Below are 14743 nucleotides of genomic sequence, written 5' to 3' on the forward strand. Positions count from 1 at the left end.
CTTGAAGTATTAGGGCACTAAAAGGTATATATTTGTTTATTGAGTTGCCATCACTATTCCAAATCCTTATTATCTATGTTCACTACAGAGGCTTCTTACTATTTCCATTTCTCCAGGTTTTCAAATTTGCCCTTTATCATTTGAAGTTAGGTGCATTACTTATGTGAACTGTGTTATCAAGATGGACCAATTCTCACTGGCACATTGCAGTATTTATCACATTTTCTTAAATGTAAAATAATGAAATAAAAACATTTCAAAATTATATAAGCATATTCTTTTATAAATTAATTTAAAATATTTTTAGGAGTGTGTACCGTATGATTAGTTTTCATAGAAACCACAACTGATTGGATTATCATGAAAAATAAAGTTTTATTTCCCTATTACTGTTATAATAATGTCTCACAACTTTGGTATTCTTGGTCTTTATGACACTTAAAAGTATAAGTTTATTTTAACATGAAATGGAGTTTACATATTTCTCCTAAATAAAAAAATTAAATTTTTAGTAGAATATGTGCTTATAATGCCAGATAATTTTTGGTTTGTGTGTATTCAAGGTGTTCTGGGTGGATAAACATCTAAGTGATAATGGAGATTCTTTATGGTTGTAGAGTCATGGGTGTGCCCACATTTTATTCTTGATTACTAATGTTTATTGTTTTTCTAAATTAACACTCATTTTCTATCAACAATCTAATCACAATTTTTAAAATAAGGAAAATTATAAAAGGGTAGATTTGAGATAATTTGCTGAGAAATTCAAAATCTTTAAATTTTCTGAAAGAACTAAGCCTCATCTGTGTCTGTGGTAAAAGATTTAAGGATTCTTATCCAAGACAGGAGTCCTAACATTTGAAGGAGAATTGTTTCCTTACTGTTTAAAAAAAGTACAATGACCCTTTACTTTTGCTTAATGGAAAATGAACAATGTCAAGAAAATGTTACTGGGATTGACATATACACACTACTGTATATAAAATAGATAACTAATAAAGACCTACTGTATAGCACAGGGAAATCTACTCAATACTCTGTAATAGCCTATATGGGAAGAGAATCCAAAAAGAGTGGATATATGTACATGTACAACTGATTCACCTTGCTGTACACCTGAAACCGAAACAACATTGTAAATCACCTATACTCCAATAAAAATTTAAAAATAAAATAAAATAAAAAGAAAATGTTACCTGTGGAAACAGTAGCCATTTTTTAATACCAAAGCTAATTAGGCTGTAGGACTTAGAAAGCCAGGGAGAAACCAGTGACTAGAGTCAAGCTGACCCACAAGAATTTTTTTTTTTTTGCTTCCATCCTCCATTGAGTCTTTTTCTAGTCCTTCTCACGCCCAATATTAGACGATTGACACACATGGACTAATGGCAGAAGATTTCAGTTTGGAAAGCAGACCAAACTGCATTAAGCTCTTACAAAAGACTATTTAATCCTATCAATTTCCCTTTAAGAGGACTTCAGCTCAGATGCATTAGACTGGAAGAAAGAAGAATCTTCTAGGAGATATGGTTGATCGCTTCAAAAGTAGACAGAAAGAGAGCCTTCCCTGAGTAAGTGTTTATCTCACCATGGTAGAAAATAAGAACTCTATTTCCAGAAGGATAACTGGATGAGAAATAATTGTTCTTTGTGAGAACAGGAAGACTGGAAGAAGTTGGTAGATATTTAGTGAGTGATTTTTTCCTAGTTCTTCCTTGTATCAATAAACTTCTCTTCTGATTTAAATCACCGTGACACATTACTATGAACACTGCCTTTGAGCTTGGGAAGAAATAAGCTAAAGCAGAAGTCAACTGAGTTTCTGTATACATCTCCAAATTTATGACAGAAACCACAATCTGTGAAAACAAGTTCTTTACAAAGCTTAACATTTTAAGATATACATACATACACGTTTATCTTAAAAGGTTATCTTTAGCTATCTGTATCAAATGTAATCCTTGGCAAAACTTTGTATTATCTATTGCTGCTGTAATATATTACCACAAACTGGGTAGCTTAACCCAAATTTATGAATATTTGGGACATCCCACTGGAGGTCAGAAGTCCAAAATGGATCTTGGCTAAAATCAAGGAGTCACCAGGGCTGTGTTCTTTTTGGAGGCTCTCTGAGATGTTTTCTTTTTTTTTCCAGCTTCTAAATGCTGCCTATATTTCTTGACTTGTGACCCCTTTCCACCTCCTAAGCCAGCAATGTACAGTTGAGTCTTTCTCATATATATCAGTCTGACACTGACTCTTCTGCTCCCCTCTTCTACCTTTCAAGACCCTTGTGGTTACATTAAACTCACTGGGATAACCCAGGATTATCTCACTATTTTAAAGTCAGCTGATTAGCGAGCAACCTTAATTTCACCTGCTACTTTAATTCCCCTTTGTCATAAAACAGCGTATTTACAGGTTCTGGGGATTAGAACATGAACATAGCTGAGAAGCCATTGTTTTGCCTACAACACAGCCTAATGTAAAGAGAGTTCCTAAATAGATCTCCAAATTCATAACAGTAACCACATTTCTTGAAGCCATGATCTTATCAGTGCAGAACCTGAGCATTCTGAGGTACACATACACATACATTTATCTTAAAATGTTTTCTTCAACTATCTTTAACTATCAAAGGCTAATTCTTGGTGAAGTCAATCTGTATTAGTTCCCTGTGAATGCTATAACAAATTATTGCAAACAAAATGGCTTGAAAAGATAGAATTTCATCCTGTTGCAGCTCTGGAAGCCAAAAGTCTGAACCCAACATTTTGTTGGGGCCATGCTTCCTTCAGAGATTCTAGTGGAAAATATGTTCATTGCCTCTTACAGTTTCTTGTGGCCATTGGCATTCTCTGGCATCAGTCGCTCACTCTATTCTCTGCCTGCATCCTCACATTGTCTTCTGTGTGTGTCTGTCTAATTTTCATCTGCCTTCCTCTTGTAAGGATACTTGTGACAGCATTTAGGACCTACCTGAATAATCCTGAATGATCTCCTTAACTCAATGTCATTAACAAATATATCTGCAAAGATTTTTTTTTTTTCAAATAAGGTAGCATTTACATGTTCCAGGGATTAGGATTTGTATATATCTTTGGGTCCTTCAATTTAAGGTCATAGATTGTATAACATAGAAATAAATTGGAAAGTATGTATTAAAATATAAGAAATAATTTCCCCATCACATGGAGAAGAGATCAATTTCTGGGCCAAGGTCTAGAGAGCCTAAGAATTGAGAGAAGACTAAGAAATTAATAAAGTTAGATATAGGACAGTGTCCCAGAGAGGGCAAAGCTCCATTCTTATACTAGGCCAAATCTTAAGTGATGGGGGAAAGAGGGAAATTCAAAACATGAATAGGATTAGGGATCTTTGAATATTTAAGGGATATGCCTTATCTTCCTAAGAAAAATTCTGGGAGACTGCAAGCCTGTTAGAGAATTTTAAACATCTAGCCTGATGCCAGAGCAATTGAAAAATAGGTGCATGAGATGCCAAGTTAAATAGAAATTCAGGGAGATAATAAGACAATGAGATATATGAGCTGGAAAACAGACACACAGAGTTTGGGGCTCCCAGAATAGTGTACAATAGGTATATCTTAATAATTCCTATGCTCCTGAAAGAAAAAAATTTGGCTACTTGTGAGCTAGTCAATGTGGAGAGATGTCATGTCTGGAAAAAGAATGATGCAGAGAGAGCTGAGTAGATATGGAAACAGAAAAGCAAAAAGTTTATGGGAGCATTAGAAACGCAAAGGCAGCACAAAACTTTCCTGATGACCAAAGAACAGAAAGGATTATGTACATGTGCAAAGTCTTCTAGGAAACAGAGGACCATAATGAATCACATGCCCTGTTTCCATGGATACTACAATAATGCATGAAGCACTGCAAGTTAGGTCTTCACTGAGCAGAAGTGTAGAAAGAGAAGAAAGAAGAAAAATCCCACACTAGTTTACATTAGTTCAGAACATTGTTATTCCCAAATGTAGCAAAAAACCATCAAGCTAAACTAAATTCAGTTATAGAGATATAAAGCTCCATTTCTTTTTTCACACATGAATTGTGTAAATGTGTCACTTTGTAGTCATTACACTTGTAATCCTTCTACATTTTCCAGTCAAGTGGTAGTTAGGGCCATGCTAGAATATACATGAGAAAACTCACTAATTCCCAAAAAAGAGCATTTACCTCTGTTCAAATTTATGAGAACATTTCCCTTACCTCGACCTAAAACAATATTACTCTAGTTACTTTTATCTAATGGGTCAGAGAAGCTTAAGGAAGGGAGACAAAAGGTCATATACACTGAAGATTATTCACTCTACACAATAGAAATCAAATCTTTGAGGTTAGTTAAGGATGTGTGTGTGTGTGTGTGTGTGTGTGTGCGCGCGCGCGTGTGTTGCTTTTTGTATGTAGGTGCTATTTTGTATGTGTGTGTAAACTAACTTTGTCAATTCTGAAGTTGTCTGATCATCACTCCAAAATAAGGTTAAAGATTATATCAAGGTTAGAACATTAATTCCTATTGCTCTGTTAATATTCTTTAAGCATATTAATATTATAGCCAGGAAATATCCACTATTGCATTTGGATTCCAACAATTTCTATCTCTAAGACAAGAGTTTACGATAGTGTTTAATAGTTGTTTACGCTTCTGTTTTAGAACAGATCAAGTTTATTTCAACACCCTTAAGTTTCCATCCTTTGCAGCTTTCTCATTTTTATTCTTTTATCTGTCATAAATATTTCATAGCTATGTGATAAACTCAGGGGAAAGAAAGGATATTTCACACCTATGCTGTTGAAAATGAAACAGGCATTCTTTGCACACATTTTAACATCTTTAGTGTGTGGCCTTACATCTCTAATCTCCTATGAAAATCTCCTTTTATGAATCATAAATAGCATAAGTTATATAAACCTGAGTCAGAATATTTTAAATGGCTCAAAGGCAATAGCAGGACAAATCTGTTCTTTTTGTATTTGGAAATCTCTCTCTCTCTATTATATATATTATTCATATATATATGAATGATAATGATAATGGCATTTAACAAACAAATATAAGCAAATTATAATGCTTAATTTTATTTTTGTGAATTAAATACAATTGAGTGTGATAATGTAAATGTGGAAATGTGTATGCTAGAGGAGTTATTTACATAAAAATGACTATAAACAAAAATGAATTTGAAAACCATAGAAATGAAATAGTTCTATAATTCTTTTCTGCATGTGCATAATGAAATATTTCCACAAGTTTATTCCACTGTGTCTATTTTAACCATGTGTAAGGAAAGAATTTCTTTGCACAAAAGTAGCAATATTTATATTTATTTATATATTACAATAATACTCCTGAAAATAACTTAAGACTATATGTCTGGCTAACTTATTTAAACCATATCAGTCTATCTTATCTTGAAGATATATCTAGTTTAGAACTAAGACCTCTTTTTTCTCACATAATCTGTAATTATAATAGCATCTTCAGAAAAAATATATATGTTGAATGATTTAAATACTTATGAGGTAATTTTTATACCCCACTATACTGATTATGGGTAAGGGGATGACAACTTCTGATACGCTTTGTAAAACATATTTCTTAGGTACCTTTCTTTTTCTCATATTCTCAAGCTTCTCTCAATTTTTATAAACCTAAAAACATCACATTAAATATGGACCATCTGCTTATTTCTTTTAATTATATCATTAAATTCCTTTCATGGGAGGGATTTGTTTGGGGATGTAAAAATCTTATTCTGCATGTTAAAGCTTCTACTGCATGTATTGCACAGAGTTCACCTGGGTACCTTCTGCCACACCTACTTTATTTCAAAGGAGTTAGAGAGGTCAGTTGTGTCAAAAGCTCTTGATAATTTAAGTCAGGTGAAAACTGAGACCAATATAGAAGTTAGTAGGAACAGTAAAAGAAATTTATGATAGAGGCAACAGCCTGATCCAGTGGTTTAAGTGGGGAAAAAAGCAGAATAATAGGAAATATTGCATATAGAAAATCCTTTAAGATTCTTTTTCTAAAAAGGGAGAAGAAAAGTGAGGTTGTAACAGAAAGGGAAATATACGTTTAAGATAGGTTTTTGCTTTTGTGTGTCAGTTTGTTAGCTTATATAAACTGCAAGAAATAGCAACTTTTTGTATCTGATAGAATAATCTTCTCATAATGGAAGGGGCAAGGGAGATCTCCAAGGTATCTTTTATAAGGGCACTGATTCCATTTAGGAAAACTCTGCCCTGATGACCTAGTCATCTACCAAATGCCACACCTCCTAATGCTATCCCATAGGGGGTTACAATGTCAACTTTAATTTGGGGTTGAGGACACAATATTCAGTCTACAGCACAGTGCTTAGGGAAAATTATTTATATTATTTTTTTCATACAAGCCACTTCATTTTCACAGGGAGGAAAAGTTGAATATATTTACTAAAAACAGCTGGTAAAACTTAATACCTACAGATTCTAAGAATGAAAAAATGCCTCCAGGTTGATGAGAAATGATACCAATGGAAACTTGGATATTCAGGTAGGAAAGAAAAGCAGTGGGTGAGATCTTGATAAATATAAAAGACTATTTTTTTTCCTCTCAACTTCTTTAAAACAAATAAGACTAAATCAAAAATTCTAATACTTTATTGCAGAGATTAGTGGATTAACAGTAAAATATGGAATTCCCTTTTACTCTTGAATTTTAGATAGATAATTTGTTTAAGTATAAATATATTCCAAATAGAGTGGGACACATGATATATTTACATTGAAAATTATTTGTTATGTATCTGGAATTGAAACTTAACTGAGCATTCTGACTTTTATTCAGTCAGTTTGGATATCTTAGGAAATTTTAGTGTGTGTTGATGTAATATTTTTGACATTTAAATCATAAATGTTGGGCAGATCTTAAATAGACCCATGTAATTGGAAAGTTTCTATATTTTTAAGGACTGTAATATTAACTCTAATTATTCCATGAACAATGTATGCATATTGTATTTCTTAGTGCAATCACTTAAAAATGAAGAAAAGAGATATAGCTAAAAATTCAATGAATAAGCAAAAATAGATTCCAAAAAATATCCACTTAACCTCGAAATAGTCAGAAAGGAAGATGGAAAAACAGGAAAAGTAAGGAGACAGAAAAAAAAAAAACAAGTAGTAAAATGGAAAACCTATTCTAAACGTATCAGTAATTACACTAAGAATTAATAAACTAAAATTTCCATTTAAAAGAGAGCTTGCCTGCAAGAGTTTTAATTAAAAATACATAAATACATATAAACACCTAAAAATGAAAGGTTAAGATAAACTATGGAAACAGTAAACCTTAATGGATAAGAATGGATATATAAATATGGGATAAGGTGGACTTTAAGACCAAATGTATTAACAGAGGCAAATAGGGACATTTCAATACGTAAGGAAGATAACTAATCACAGTAAACATGTAGGCACAAAAATAACAGAGCTTTACAACATATGAAGCAAGAATTGAAAGAATGAATGGGATAAATAGACTATTCCACCATCAGATTCTAATATCCTTCTTTTAGCAATTGATAGAAAAACTAGGAAAAAGGATAAAAACATGGAAAACTTGAATAAGCCTGTCACCCAACTTAATTGATATGTACAGAACACAACATATAGTAGCTGCTGAATACAAATCTTTTTTCCCTGGGCACATGGTACATTCACTAATATTGACCATGTATTGGGCCATAGAAAAATCTAAATAAATTTAAAAGGATTGCAATCATAGAGTAAGCTCTCTGACCACAATGGATTTATTTGAAAATTAAGGCATAGTAGCCACAAAAAAACCCCTTAAAATCCTCAAAAACAAATTCAACAGAAGATGTGCAAGACCTTTGAACTAAAAGAACAAAATAATAATGAGAGATATTACAGAGGACATGCATAAACTGGGATACAACATATTCCTGGAGTGGAAATCTCAGCATTGTAAATACATCAATAAAGCCCAAATTGACCTATTAAATTTAATGCAGTCACAATCATGATTCCATCAGATTTTGGTAGATAATTATAAGCTAAATATAAAATGTATGTAAAAAGGAAAAGACCTAGAATATCCAAATTATTATTTTTGTACAATTGCATTTATCCATTGATTTTTTTGATTAAATAACTTTATTTAATGTGATGTTTTATTCAATTATATACAATCATATTAAATTTTATCTAGCTTTAAAGTTTGTCTCTATCAAAAACATTTCTAGTCTTAACCAAGTGCACACATACACAACGCGTACACACACACATCCATATGTTATTTGGCAAAATATTCACCTTGAACATAAGTTTTCATTTTAGTTTTTATTTATTTGACATTTTACATACTGATTATTTGTGTAAGTCAAGTGACAAGAGAATAAACATAGGTGAACTAAATAAACCAACTATTTAAATTACTTTAGAAAGCTAAATATAAATATTTTCAAATATATGTGGAAAAGTTTATAACTTTTACCTCACAAAGAAAGTAATAATAATGTGTCACTTGTAAACAAGTGTAAATATTAGTAAATGAGTAATAATATGTTAAAAACAACAACAATAATAATAGTGTGTGGCAAGTTATTTGTGTGTAAGTTATTTGCAGGTATAATTTCATTTAATTTTCTCAACAATTCTAAAGTTACGTGTTACTCCTGTCTTCAACTTAGAAATAGCATTAAATATAACAAAGCTAACAGAAATAACAACTAAAATTTTTCAAGCACTTATTTTGACAAGCGATCTTCTAAGCACTTAGCTCATTTAATTCTCACAAAAGCTAAACACTAATCTCTATTATTACGCCTATTCTACAAAGCAAGCAACAGAGAGTTGAGTAATTTGCCCAACTTTAACCAACTGGTCCATGGAGAAGCTAGGATTTGAATTCAGGTATTCTGGCTCCAGAGTCTTGATTATGGGGTCGTGCACAGCTTTTATTCCTTACAGAAATATACATAATGAAAATGTATACAGGATGAAATTTCTTTGAACAGGAAGTGAAGTACCTCAAATTATGGTTATTTTTCCTCTCCCATCTCCAACCCAAATCTATTCTTACTGCTATTCTTTGTCAGTTGTTAACAACAGCAAATTATCTGCCTGAGACAGAAACTTGACTAGCTGTTTTTTCGTGGTGAAAATAAAATCATTTAAAAAATTGAATTTAAACTTTATTGCAGAAAATACACTGTAAAAAAACATACCCTCAAAATAAATATATAATAGTTATGATGAGATCTAAGACAGAAAATAAAGGGTGGTTGGAGAGTGCAGCAAAATGATTTAGACTGAATGTGAGGGAACAGGTTCATAAGTGACCTTGAATTCTGAAATATGCTTAAGAATTATTCAGCTAAGTGGGGGATATTCCAGATTGATGGTTGTTGACATAAAAATGAGATATTTATGAACAAATAAGTTGGAAGAACAGAAGGTTATCAATAATAATTTTGAGTCAATCCTTGAGTTGTAGAGTCTAGAGTATAGACTTACATTAGTCAAAGAATACTGCATTGGATTTGAGGAGGTTACAGACCTGAGAGGCCGGGTACTGGATGTGCATCCTTAAGGACAACTTAGCAAAACAGCAGGAATTAGAGTGGAAAGGAAAAACGTAAGTCAGGGCTAAAGTTTAATGAGAAAGAGAGACTGGGTAACTGGTGGAAAATAGCTACAAGTAGGGGGACAAGATAGTATAGTAGAACAAACCTCTACATTATGGTAACTCACGAAGAGGGGGTAGAATACCTAGATTTGGCATTGAGTCTTATTTCTCCTCCATATACAATCAATCAGTGATTGTTTTTATTTCATCTCCTAAATATTTTGAACTACTTGGTTTGCTTTTTTTCTTCATTTCTTTCTTTTTATTTTCTGTCTCTTCATACTTCAAGTTTAAGACACATTCCTACTCATTTTCCTCGGTAGTTGTAAAAACAACCATTTATTTCCCCATCGCTTTTTTCCTTTAGTAACTTTTTACTCTTCCTTGCTCTAAACCCCTCCATAATTATCTAGTACCTAAAATTAAATATGCCAAACTCTTTGCTGTATCTTATAATTCACATGATGAACACGAATCCATATTCACAACATGGTCCTTCATAACATGGCCTCAGTCTGCCTTTCCAGCTCCATGTCATGCAATTCCTGGGTTAGGACATTAATCTTCTGCAGTACTAACTCCCTGTCATTCTTCAGCAGAACAAAGAGACCTATATTGCTTATTATTGCACATAACAAGCAGAACATCTAATAATTATTTACATGTTTCTCTGTCAATCTGTAAATTCTTTGAAGGGAGATAATATATATATAATATGTTATATATATAACATATTATATATATATATATTTATATGATTAGTAGAGTGGAATAGCACAAAAGCATGTTAATTTGGGTTGAATGTGATTTAAATTAAATTATTGTCATTGATGTGGATATGAAATCATCTGCAAAGGAAGAAGAGAAATATTCTGTGTCTATAACTGAGGTCGTCTGCAAAGCAGCACTTACCTTCTAAACTTGTCCTTGAGAAATGTGTAGGAATTTAGTTACTTTGCAATTAAAAGAAGAGCATTCCCAAAATTTAAAATATCCTGAAAAAAGACATGGAAGGAAAGTATATGACATCCTGGTAGAACTATATATGGTCAGTATTACGAGAACATAGAATATAGAATTTCCAGAGATGGAGAGTCAGAGACACAGCCTGGTAAAATAAAACCATGAGAATAAGTTTGGAGATAATAACAATTAAGTTTATTTTAATCTATACAGTTTATTTCTGGAAATAAAATAGCATTTAGTGGGGCCAGACATGATTTCTAACAAAAAGTGTCATTTGTGTTTGTTCAGATTTGTGTTTGTTCTTAAGTACAATAATCCCAGTGACTGTGAAATTTACCATTGGATTCATAAAATGGTAAAGCCTGTATTCTGGACCAGATAACTTTCATAACTAATGTCATGAATACTTACATGCCGAGAGATTTCTGAGTAAATTTTCACTCTTTTTTGTCCCACGCGGTTGATCAGATTGTGTTTAGCAATCGTAACATGCCAATGAACCCAGGCATTTAAGTTAATAAGGTATAAATGAAGACATAGCTTGTTCTCTGAATGGTTGTAACAGCCTGCTGGGTTTCATCAATCATGAAGCAGCTCATGCTGGGACTAAACAACAAAGAAAAATACAAAGGAAAAAAAATGATGGGGAAGGGAAGAATGTTACTGCTTTTAAATAGGTAAGAATTATATTTGTGAAACTAAAGTGTCAAAAATAGCACAGGAATGTTTGAATGACACTATAATATAATTCTTTTCTTATAAAGATAATGATATATAATATTTTTAAAGATTAAATTTCTAGCTTACTATTATCTGAATAAAGTAAAAATTAAATTGAATAATTTTATAAAATTAAATTTGATAATAACAATTCAATTTACATCCAAATGATTTCATTCTTGGATAATTTCATTTTTATATGTTAAGTAGTATTTCTCTGAGTGTCTTATTTCAAATTAAGGTTTTGCTTTAGAAAGTATAAATTTTAAATGACTTTAAGAGAACTATATTTATTTTAAAATGCTTCCTCAAATGCTTTCTCAAGTATTAAAAATTATTTCTTTTAAGAATTTCCTTTACAGAATCTACAATAATTATTTGTTTTAAGAAGTAGTTTAAAATCTACATAGATTTTCCAGCAGAAAAATAATTTTCTTTGTGTCTTCAGGTCAAGTTCAGTTTCCAAACTGTTTTATCCTTAGGAAAATATTATCTTATTTTTCTTGACCTATTGATATAACATAATGGAGACCTGAGTCATTTTTAAAAGGAAATCATCCAAGTAAGATAAAAAGAATCTAAAGCACACATAATTTCACTTATTAAATAAGATATGGCATCTGAATTATAATTCATTATAATACATTACTAATGATGCCTTTTTATATTAAAATTGCTCTACCAAGCCAAGAAATATTCATTCATTAATTTTCATTAATTCATTCAGCAAATATCACTGTTGGTAATATAGAAGGCATGCAATATACATAAAATGGTGAAGCAATTACAGGGACTTTCACCACAAATATGAAAATAAGTAAATATGTTTCCCTTCAAGATGGTGTTAGTAGATTATGTTTGGGAAATTTCTTCCTTACTCACTACTACAAACACAAAGCAATGGTTTAGAAAGAGTTAAAATCAAATTATAAGTATAGAAGGACTTCCCTGGTGGCACAGTGTTTACAAGTCTGCCTGCCAATGCAGGGGACACAGATTCAAGCTCTGGTCTGGGAAGATCTGGCATGTTGCAGAGCAGCTAAGCCTGTGCACCACAGCTACTGAGCCTGCACTCTAGAGAGCATGAGCCACAACTACTGAGCCCAAGTGCCACAAAAGCTGAAGCCCTCATGCCTAGAGCACATGCTGTGCAACAAGAGAAGCTACAGCGATGAGAAGCCCACCCTCCGCAACTAGAGAAAGCACTTGTGCAGCAACAAAGACCCAACACAGTCAAAAATAAATATATAAATAAATAAATGTATAAATTATAAGCACAGAGCTGTATTTAAAAAGAAGAATATCTTTGATTTTAAAATGCAAGGTATTGAACAAGACAGTTGTAGTTTGCTGATCACTGGCTTTTGAAAGAGAGTAGATTTGGTAAGAAGTACAGAGTAATGAGAATTAGAAATTATTCAGGCTGGCAATTTTTGTTGAGGGGAGAGTAGAAGCTTGAGACAGAATGCCTGACTCTAGAAACTGGGGTGGGGTTCCCGCATTCAAGAACACATTTAAAGAAAATTTCTTACTCATGACTCTGAGCAATGACATATGCAGCCTCATGCATGGGAGGGGAGAGCAATGAAAATGTAGCATTAAATTCAGGATTTGGCCAATTCACTGACAGACTTGCTCTTTGGATCTGACTTATTTTTAATATCACCATCACCATAAGAAAGTAGAGACAACCACAGATGTTAAATCTATTTCAAACATGGAGAATCCACAGAGACCAAAAGTAAGCAAACACAAAACTACTAGATGAATAAAGGTGAATGCAGAAAGACAGGGCAAAAAGGACAGGAAAATAAATGTCCACCCATGGTGAACCTGAAAGTTAAAATTCATGAAGATTTTGAAGAAACCCATGAATAAATCTATTACTAAAGCCAAAAGTAGAGAGAATTTTGACAAAAATAATATGCTGTATCAATGAAAAGTGAAGTTGAAGTAAGATGGTTAGTTTCCTCAAATAGAAAAAGGAAAACATAACATCTTAAACAAAACAAAGCAAAACAAAATGAATCAGACAAAAACAACAAGAAGCTCTAGGTGTTATAAAACAATAATAGGTAGAATCAGAAGAAGTAACAATGAATATGAAAACTATTAGTTATTTATCATGGAAAAGAGAGTCAATAGAAAATTTAAAAAAATACATCTCTGGGTTTGTATATATTCTTTTTGGTTTTTAGTGAATTTTCCTCATTTTAATTATGTATACACATGCAGGTTTATACATGTGTGTATATATGCATATTTGTGTATAACTAAAATTCATTTGCTCACAGTGGGGAGAAGAAGATTGGGGGATATTATGTCTGTAATAGTTTCTTAAAGAAAAGCAAATCTGACGTGTATTTGGCAAAATGATAGTATCTGTTAAAAGTGTTTTACTTATTGTATTATCCTCTATACATTTTTGTATTATTAAAATTAGAATATAGTATTTAATACCAAAATAAAAAGAAATAAACACCTTGTTAGTGATTTGGATGAGTGCACTTTCTAAATTGGGACATATATACAACTTAATTTTTTTCAGGAAGTTAAAGCTTTGGTATTAAAATAGTCTGGGTCAGTAAAAGTTCAAAATTATATATGCATGTGTAAGTATGTGTATTTATAAAATAATATTAGTTTATAATATAAACACACTACTACAAATTTATATGCATATTGTGTAAATATATGTATGCATCATATATAAATACATACATATATATAAATTACATACATACAGCTCATTTATATATGAGAAAGAGAGGAAGAAAGAGATAATTAGCTCTGACTGAGAAAGCAAAAATCTACTTTTCCATTCAATCAAGCTGGGATGACAGATACTGATAAAGCCAGCTGCCGAGTTAACAAGAAACAATTTTTTTCCCAAGGTCCCTCTGCAACTTTAAAGTATCACAGCAATCCCTTCCTTGAGTGACTACTTTCTATTCACAGCAAAACTTTGTTCCCTATCTCCAAAATGAAAGACTATCAGAAACTGTTGTTTGAAATTACATCAGTAGAAATGTAACAGCCTTCTCTTGCCTGGAGGATCTAATTGGCATTGACACAGAAAAGCAGCCTTGATTTCCAGTCCAGATGGAGAGGGTCAGATAAGAAGTTTCTAGACACACTTATCCACATTTATCATAACTTTGTAGTTTTGAAAGAAACAGAAGCCTGGGTTCCCTTTGCTGTCCAAAGCAGATATTAACCCCTTTACATGCAGCCTACTTTGGTTTGAGCCTGTCCAAACACTTCCTTTAAAATTTACCTAAACTCCATTCTTTGTCCTAATCTTACAATTACTCCATCTTTTCCAGTGTTTGGTGAGATGTCCCATGGTAGCTTTTGAGTGTGTTTTCTCTTGTTGCTGTGGGTCAATAAACCTAAC

The sequence above is a fragment of the Hippopotamus amphibius genome, chromosome 6 (genome assembly GCF_030028045.1).
Source record: "Hippopotamus amphibius kiboko isolate mHipAmp2 chromosome 6, mHipAmp2.hap2, whole genome shotgun sequence".
In the NCBI taxonomy this organism is placed as follows: domain Eukaryota; kingdom Metazoa; phylum Chordata; class Mammalia; order Artiodactyla; family Hippopotamidae; genus Hippopotamus; species Hippopotamus amphibius.